This window comes from Apteryx mantelli, chromosome 1, assembly GCF_036417845.1.
Source record: "Apteryx mantelli isolate bAptMan1 chromosome 1, bAptMan1.hap1, whole genome shotgun sequence".
Classification (NCBI taxonomy): domain Eukaryota; kingdom Metazoa; phylum Chordata; class Aves; order Apterygiformes; family Apterygidae; genus Apteryx; species Apteryx mantelli.
The window spans coordinates 62,063,672-62,073,073 of record NC_089978.1 but is presented as its reverse complement, the minus strand read 5'-3'; positions in this window follow the sequence as shown (position 1 = coordinate 62,073,073).

The following is a 9,402-nucleotide window of genomic DNA, read 5'->3' as shown; positions in this document are numbered from 1 at the left end:
ACTGATGAGAGAACTAAAAAGGAATGAAATATCGATGTCTGCATTAAATTAGTTACTCAAAAGTACTTTGGAGAACATTTCCTAACTTACAGCTAATAGCTTCACAATGAACTCAGAATGAAATGAGTCTGCATCTCTGAGGATGTGAGGATATAAGCTGATGGGACAGTTCACTACAATTATTCAATCTTTAATTAACAAAAACTGCCAACAGTGCTAGTAGCACCACTTTTTCCCTGTCTGCTGTGGAAGGTCCTTACTGTAATCTAAAAAACAAAATTATCTCCTTTTCAGTTATATATTTGTCCCTAGTATTAGGATGCTGTCTCCCCTGATTGCACCTGAAAATGAGCCATGACAATGTATGTAAAAAGGCGTACATTGGTGATATGGACAGATTGGAGCATGGTGCTTCCCTGGGTTATCCCCAGCTCACCTTCATAAAGCTGTATTTCTCACAGAGTTTATATGTACAGTAGGTGAGATGGACCAAAGAAGGTATGGCACTATGAAAGTATTTAAACCAAACTTATTGTCTTAGTATACTACTAAACAGATAAATTCAGGTTTTCTGTTTGGTACAGGGATGCTTTTGTCTCACTCTCTCCTTTCTCTCCTGGAAACATCTCAATGCGTGTTTTTAGCTGTTCTCCTTTTCTGACTCCACTGAAGAGTTAATAATGTGCTAATTTTACCAGACACATGCAGGTGACTTTAAAAAAAAGTAAGTACATGTTTTTATTCTGCAATCATTGCCTATTTTTAGAAGTGCTACTAAATGTTTTTATTCTCTAATTGCTTCTCCTTATCCATCCTCTGAATATCCCATTTAAAATTTTCTATCTGAAAGGCAAAGATACTTACCAAATAGCCTTTTTCTTAGCTGGGAGTAGTTTTAGGTAATTCTACAGCAGCGAGCTGCCCAAAGTTCATCAATTACTTTATGCTGGGTTGTAGAATGTGTAGACTGTGGATGCTAAACTGTTGTTATGTTTAGCTTTGGTCCAAAAGGTGATGGTTGCTTGGGACATACACAAATGCAGTGATTTGGCATAGTTTATACTGCAGCATATAGAGTTCGATGAGCTGAAGAGAGAACTACTTGCAGTAGCTCATTTGTCCCTACAGGAACTGGCTTGCTTATGTCCATGCTCTGCAGTATACTATTGCCTGTTGTCTCAAACAAATTTTAAAATACATGGGTTCATGTGTGCAATGATCCATTTCTTTATTTAAAACAAAGGAATGATGGGTATAGACCTCAGAGGGCCAGCAAAGCTTTGTAATAAATCACTGGTGAGAGGAAGGGGATAACAGGTGTTTCGAGCGTGTGCGGAGACTAGCAGAAGAAAATGCATCGGTGGTACGTCCTCCTGGAAGGATCAGTGAAAAGACACATGGTGAACAGATGTCTCTGGCTCCTGCAGGCTTCTGCTAATTTCTGTGATCAGACTATTCAGGACTAAATCTGCTCACAGACCACCGCACAAAGCAAACCTCGCAGGAATGAGTCTGCACGAGTCTGACTTCTTTAGCGATGGAGGTGGGCCAAGTCCTACCACACAGGAAGAGTTAGGAAGTTTGCAGGATTTTTGCAGTTCCCTTTTCATTCTTGTCTCGCTGATGATGCTGTAGCCCTGTGCTGCCAGGCTGGACCATATAAAGCCAGAACTCTGTGGATCACAGGAGTTCATTTCCCATGCAGTGATTTGTAGGTCCAGAGAAAAAGAGGCTCGAGTGGGACAAGCTCCAGAGTTGTATTGCTGCTTCCTTATTGCGGCTGGTTTGGGGCTTTGTTCAAAATTCAAAATTTTGCTAGGGGACAATGCGTAGTCTAATCTTGTTCTGTTACATCCGTGGTCTTGCTTCTGGATTTGATATGTGATTCCCAGAACAAGCAAACTGTCTGAAAGCACACTGCCAGTAGTATCAGAGTTAATAGATAGTCTGGTGAAGTCAGTGTTGTAAATAATGCTGCTGTTTTACTCAAAACAGAGATTTGGAGCAGGATATGAGGGGAGTGGGGAGCTGGTTTTATAATGTGAAATATTTAAAATTCATAACAATCTGTAAAATGCTGTGCTTCAGGGAATACAAATATCAGGAGGCGAATGATAGAAAAGTTGATGGTAAATGTGTTTGAAAATTATGAATTTGAGTACAACCTTGTGTGTAATTACAGACACTTACCATGTGGTTAATATGGTTTTGATGGGGAATGGAGATAGGGGGAAAGAAAATGAAGATGCTTCCCCTCTGATGTTTTCATTGAAAAAAAATTGTTTTCTGATGGAACCTGTGCATGTTAATACAATATTTATATATTCTTCTCAATGGACTATTTCTCTTTCCCTTCTGCTGCCCATAGGAAAGCACTTCAGAAAACAATTAACAGCTTTTGACTTCCCCTTATGTGTTATTTTACTTAAGTTTTACAACAAATCAACTGTTTTTACCAAAAACTGTGGTAGTTAGCTATTTTGACTCCAAAGCTGAGGTGCTGTCAAAAAAAGCATCGCAGTTTCTTTTCTTTGGGAGGAGAATGAAGAGGGAGTTTTTCTTTATCTGTTAATACATTAAAAACAGACTGTACTTTTTTTTCTCATTTCAAATTCCTGAGTCATTACTGGGAATGAAATAGTTTGATATTACTGGGATTGCCATGTTTTTTATTGAGCAAGGGAACAACTGATATTTTTGCAGTGGTTATGTCCTCTGGGTTCTTGATAGCAAGAGGGCAGATATTTCTTAAACTGGTATTGATAGAATCCATTTCTTCCATGTCAGTGCTGTGGGTGTCAAAATGACCCCAGTTAGAACTAGCCTGAATAAATCTGTGCCTATTACAGTCATGTCTCTAATTGCATGGTTGACATACTGTAAGTAGACCTCCATGCAGACCTCTTTCTGTTTTAGTATTTCTTATTGTTATAATTCCAAGAGTTAAGTTTAAACACTCTTGCTCTGAGAGGACTGTCTTGTGTTACTGTATTCACCACTGGTCACCACTCTTAGCACAGAGAAGAAGCACCAGAGCTGAATCCTGCTGGACTCGCTGGCTCAGCACGTTTGATGTGCAAGGCACTGCAGCACCAGAGCTGCTTCCAGGATGTTGCTTTAAGGTTAGGAGGCTCTGGGGCACACACAGAAATTCTAGAAAAAGGATTGGGAGTAAGGGTGGCCATAGGGATAATAAAGACATTTTGCAAAAACAGTGCAGTGTGGAAACTATGATTACAGCTGTGTATCAATAATTTGCAGGAGTATCTTCATACAGCGGCGCTCTGTCTCCAATGACCTATCAGTACGCTCTGTCATCCTGACTGCTAAGCTTTATGTGAAACTTCCTTTAATGAACACTGAAATATTTCATTGTGCTTACAGAATGAATTGTGCAAGCCACAGAGCACAGAGTTTCTCATGAAAACTTAAATGTTACTATAACCTGTAGTCTTAATACCAGCCTGTAGTAAGTTTGCAGGAACAGCTATAATATTTAAATTCAAATACCTCTTGATGTCAAACTCTTTAATAAAAAAAAAAAAAAGCCAGCTTTCAGTATTGCTAGTTTACTGTATGTCTCTGTTCTAATGAAAGGAAAGAATTCCATGCAGGTGATACAGAATGGCTTACACTGTTTATTTAAAAAGCTGAGAGAGCATATTCATATGCAAGGAGAGTAAATGTCTTAAGTGTCTGTAGTAAGGCCTCCATTACAAACTGACTGTTGATAAAAGAGAAATGATACTCTATGAGTAAGTTTTATTTTCCCACAGTTCTAGGCTTTCTGATGGTGATGATCTTAACTAGTATATATTGATAATGCAGTAATAACCGCCCTGCTTAATGGCAGGGTATACTTGAACAAAATGATAATTTAATATTAATGTATTTCCTAATGAGCTGTATGCCATAGAGAAATTGATCCTAGAAATATAAAGGATTGATAAGAGACTGTTGTATTTTCTCCACCATATGAGAAAAACTAAATACGTATGTAAGAGATCCAAAAATGGGACTGATTTAAAAATAGGCTGCTTTTATTAGAAGACATTTGTTTCCTCCCTCTGCTGTTTATTGTATTTTAGGATGTGCTCCACAGTGTGTACCCTTGCCTTCTGGAACTTGTGCATCTCTTTAAACCAAATTGTTGTGGAGCATACTTAGTTCTTTCAGTATTAATATCAAGCTATATTCATCATCTGAAGTACTATTATCATATTATTATCATACAGTAAGTGGTTTAAAGGTATACTAACTCAGATTGGATCTGCTCATTTAAAAATACCATGTTTCAAGAACATAATTGTACAGTATTTTGATCACTTTTTGTCATTTTAGTTTTGTTTGGTTTTGCTTTTTCCCCCTGTTGTGCTGTTTTCTGAGAGAAGCAAAACATCTGCAGCAGACTGTTCAGGGAGAGCTGCAAAGTTGTCTGTATGCAGAGCTTCATTCAAAGCTCATTTAAAGGCTATTTGGACCCTTCCATTGATTGCAGTGTATTTCGGCACATTGTGCTGGCTAATAGTTATGTATGCATGGATATGTGCTGTAATTGCATTACTTGGATGCTTTGTCACAACCTTATTTGATTATTTCTTTTGAACTGGCATCATCCGTATTGCTAAAAGGAACGCTAACTTTTCTAAAGCAAATACTCCTTGTGAATAGGTTCACAATGAACTTTAAATATATACTGGCTTATAATCAGCTATGAAGGATGACTGCTGACGCACTATGAAAGGCTACTGTTCCTCCTCCATGCTCTGTGTGCTTCCTGGTACAGCTTCACCCTGAAAGGCAGAGGGAGAGGTGGGCTGAAGTCCTCTCTGGCTCCCCGTTGCCTGATGGGGCACCTGTGCTTGTGGATTAGGGCATGGTTATGGCTCTGATCAGGCCCAAGCTGTGCTCACTTTTGTTCTTAGAGGATATGCTGGGCATGTTTCTTTGGGACTCATAATGGTTATATGATGGCAAGTGCACAGACGGCTATATCTAATGGGGTAAGAGTAACTCTTTGGTCCAAACCAAAGGTCCACCTAGATCTATATATCATCACTCAAGAGCAGGTATTTGGGAAAGAACAGGGCAGGCAGGTAGTGATACTTTTTCTAGAAATCCATCTTCCAGTGGCATGTAGTTTACGGGCTCCCAGAGTTGAAGGCAATGTCTTTGAGTTTAATATGACTCAGAGGATTTTTGTTTGAGAACCAGTCAAATCTGTTCTGCAGCCTGTTTAATCCTTGACTCTTCTACAGTATCCAGTGACAAAGAGCTTGACCATGGATTTTGTTTCTTCTGTATCGGACATCTTCTAATTTCGTTTGTTATCATATTTCTTGTACTCTTGCTCTCTTTTTATATTCTCTATGGCACTTCTCAGTTTATAGAAAACTCTTGTACTCCCCACCCTCAGACTAGATTGAAGTTTCTTAGTTTGAGTATTTTAAAGTAAAACTTAATTAAAATTCTGAAAGTTTTCCAGATTTTCTTGGTATTCTTCAACAGATTTTAAATTGAACTTTCCCCCAAACAGATATATGCATTATGGGAATGTAATTAATTGATAGCTGAGTTGGGGGATTTTTTTCTTTTCCTGTATAAACAATTTGTTGGGTCCGAGTAGTGCTTTTCTTCATTTTTGTTTAAAAAAAAAAGCCATATAGTCAAAGAAGATCTTTTAAAATTTAATTTGCCCTGCACATGGCCTAGATTTTTGGTTGCAGCATTATGGAACAATGAAGTATTAGCTTTCTGTTTGTGAGTCTGCATGTATGTATGAGTGTGCATGTGTAATAATTATTCTTTTTTTCAGCAGTTGCTATGGTAAACACTGTGTGTTGAATCATACTCTGACTTACGTTGAGTAATGGCATTGTGCTTATTTTGTAGTAACTTTAATTACAAAAAGTTGCTACAAATGTAAATGTTAAGAAGCGGGAACTATGTTAAAGTGCAGTCTGAATGCATGTTTAAGGTGATGCTTTTATTAAAGTATGTTGCATGACATGGCATATTTAGTGTCACCCTATAAAAGAATACATACAAAATTCTTTGTAGTAAAAGAGGTATGTGGGAGGGGTTGGGGAGTAGTTTCCCTGTCCGTGGGACACGTTTCAACTTAGATGTGTTCTGTTCTGCAGCACAACTGAATGTTTGGAGAAGAGCTGACAGACATTTGCATCTGTCACAGAATGCCAGTAATTCAGTTAAGATATAATTTCAATTTTTTTGCCATTCTACTGCATATATTTAGTCATTGGACCAAAAAAACTCGAATAATCAGCTATCCCCAGGGATATGGGTACCAGGGTTAAGGTACCTGATCTAAGATTCTCAGCAAGTGAACTTGACACTGGGTCTCCATATGCAAAGTGTCCTCCTTGTTGGGGATGTTGTTTAAAGATTACTTCTCGAGGCTTTCTCTTTCCTCCTTTTTTCTTTCCTCTTTCCACCTCCAAAAAAAAAAAAGATTCCATCCTTATGACAACTGGCAAACATGTTCCAGCCAAATGTTTGGATTTGGCAAATCATTATTTTGATGTCTTTTCACATCTGCTCCCTCTCCTTTCAAAAAAAGACAAAACCATCCGGACACGGACTACTTCATGGAAGAATTGCTGATGAGCTCCTCTTAGATCATTAACTGAAATATGCAAGAAGTGGAAAAAAGCTCCTAGGTTCAAATAACATTGTTGAGCAGGAGCCCAAATAGGTTAAATAAAAATCATAATGAGGAATGGAGAGTTGTCATAGCAAAATAGTACTTTGCAAGTCAGTTTAGTGTAAATAAACATTTAAGGCTTCATCAATTATTTTTTCATTCCCCTCCAGCTCCCTACAATGATCTTAACATCAAGTCTAATTTATCTAAGCTTTATAAATGGGGAGGGGGGATAGAAGGAACCCTTGATATAGCCATTTTTGGAACTGTTACTTCTCTTTTAATAAGTTTTTTTTTTTTAATTAAAGTTGCTTCATGGAAATTTTCAAATTTGTAGTAGGGATAAGAGAGCAGAAGTGTTAAAAGCATTATATTATATATACTACATATACATGCATATATAAATATTCATTTGGCCTTTTTTTTCTTTTACCCCTGTATGATATAATAAAAACAATGAGTAATTGGTGGTTAGCCAAATGGGGATTTCAAGTTGTCCTAACACTTGTGACAGAGAAGCTGTAGTAATGAAAGATGAATAGGCATGTGAAGAAAGCACCAAATGTCTGGTAGTATTAAATATGATTCACCATCTGAACTCCAGAAAACCTGTGACTTAACATTTATCTTATCCTTTAGATGAAAGTAAGTCTTGGAATATGTTAGTCTACTTTAGTACCCTACATGTAGATGTTAGAGGTTAGTACCCTACATTTATGGTAATAACCATTCTTCATCACCAGAAAAACGAAACAAAAGAACTTCACATTAGTTTTCATTTTAATCTTAAATTTCTCTTCACATTTTAGTCTTTTTAAATTTTCTTCAGTGTCCTTTTCCAAATCTTTAATCACATGAAACAAATGGATAACAATAAAGAATTGTTCCCCTCATTATTTACTCTCTGTCTTTAGGATCTGAAAATCCTTTCCCTCAAGTGGTTTGTCTATACAAAGCTCCAGGCTTCCTGCGTACCCCCACACACTGAACCTATTAAGTCTTTCTTCTGTGAGTGATAAAACTTGTACAAACTATATAATGAATTGCGGATGAGTAAAGAATGGAATTCTGAGCTTTCTGCCTTCTGCTTTGGTGTCCTTTGTATGTTCTTCATGTTACTCTTGTTTCAGATAAGTCTCCCGTGTCTGATTTATTTTTCCCTTGTTATCAGGAGAGACACTTTTATGATAATTAATGGTGCTTGTTTTCAAGTCTTCAGGTATGATATGCCTCACTGGTCTTATAGCATCTGGATTTTTAGTATTAGTTTTTTGCATTATTATTATGATTACTTGTTTGTTTCAGCACAAGCTGAAGTAAAAATTAATTTAGATAAAAGAAAAAGAACGAAGCATTAAGAAAATAAATAGAAGTTTGTGATGCACTAAATATACCTTGAAAGCTCATGAAGTTAAACAGGTATAATTACTTGGATTCAAGTTAATGCATTGACTTACTGACTAGCTTAACAGAACTTTTATCAGTTAATCTCGATATAGGAAGAAAAAACAAGATTATACAAAGTAGTTAACATATTTTGCTTGTTGCAGTAAATTACACCTTGCTTTTGTATGTTTCTTATATATTTTTAAGGACCTCTGTTATACATGGTCTATCCTGCCAGTAGTTTTGACTTTATATTTCAAAATGATTCAGCAGTTTTATGTATTACTTTAAGAACCTGAAAGTAGTAGCTCTTACAACTTACTGATTTTTATGAGTAAATGCTGGGGCCCATGTTTTTATCTCTAAATTAAATTTCTTCAAGTGTAAATAAATAAAAAAGGGTTTGGGGGAGGTTTTTTGTTTGTTTGATTTTTTTTTTCATTTTTTAAAGTCCTGGTGTGTATTGATCTGGATTGTTCCAGTTTTTATAATAGTATCAATAATAGGTCTTGTGCTGTAGGTTGTTGAATCTTTCTGAGAGCTGTCTTGTGTGGTGTAACATTTTATAAATGTAATTGGAAAGGTGCCACTGTTCACTGCTGTTAAGGTATTTTAGTTTTTTTTGTTGTTCTGCTAGTGCATTTAGAAAAACAGAATAACTTGTTGAGCAACTATTTTAGTTTTATTTATGCTTTTGATGCAAAATTATTTAGAAAAATTTCAGTTTTTGTTTTGAGTGGGAAAACTAAGTATCCCTGTTAGAGGACATTCGGATGTAGGTGCAGCAAGGCGAAAGTCTGAGCTTCTAAATTTGTGAGGTCAGTGGGCAAGAAAGTTTGAGTGAATGAATCACAGAATCTTGCATACAGCCATGCATGTCCCTGACAATAGCTCAGCCTCCAGGTAACTGGTAGACTCCAGGCATCTACCAAGAACTTGGATAAAATCTGAACTATTCTGGCTTATGCTGGATGAATATATATGTGTATGTGTTTATGTTTTTACGTAAACATATAGGTATGTATAAGGGTGTATGTGTGTATATATACAAATACACACACACACACACACACATACACACATATATATTTATTAAAAAAATCCTCTTGTTCTATGGCTTCATCATCATAATATGCAAGTCTTCTGTTATTTAAGTGTGGTCTTCTTTTTTCTGTTTCCTGAGCAAAGACACTGGGAGAGTGGGATTAAGAGAGTTCATTAGTTCCAGCAAAAGAAGAGACTGGAGAGTACATGGAACAATATTTGCTCTTGCACAGTCCATCATTTCTCTTCTCTTGGCCTTATTATTGACACTTCCTTATTGAGATAAGAGTGAGTTATTCCAAACTGTG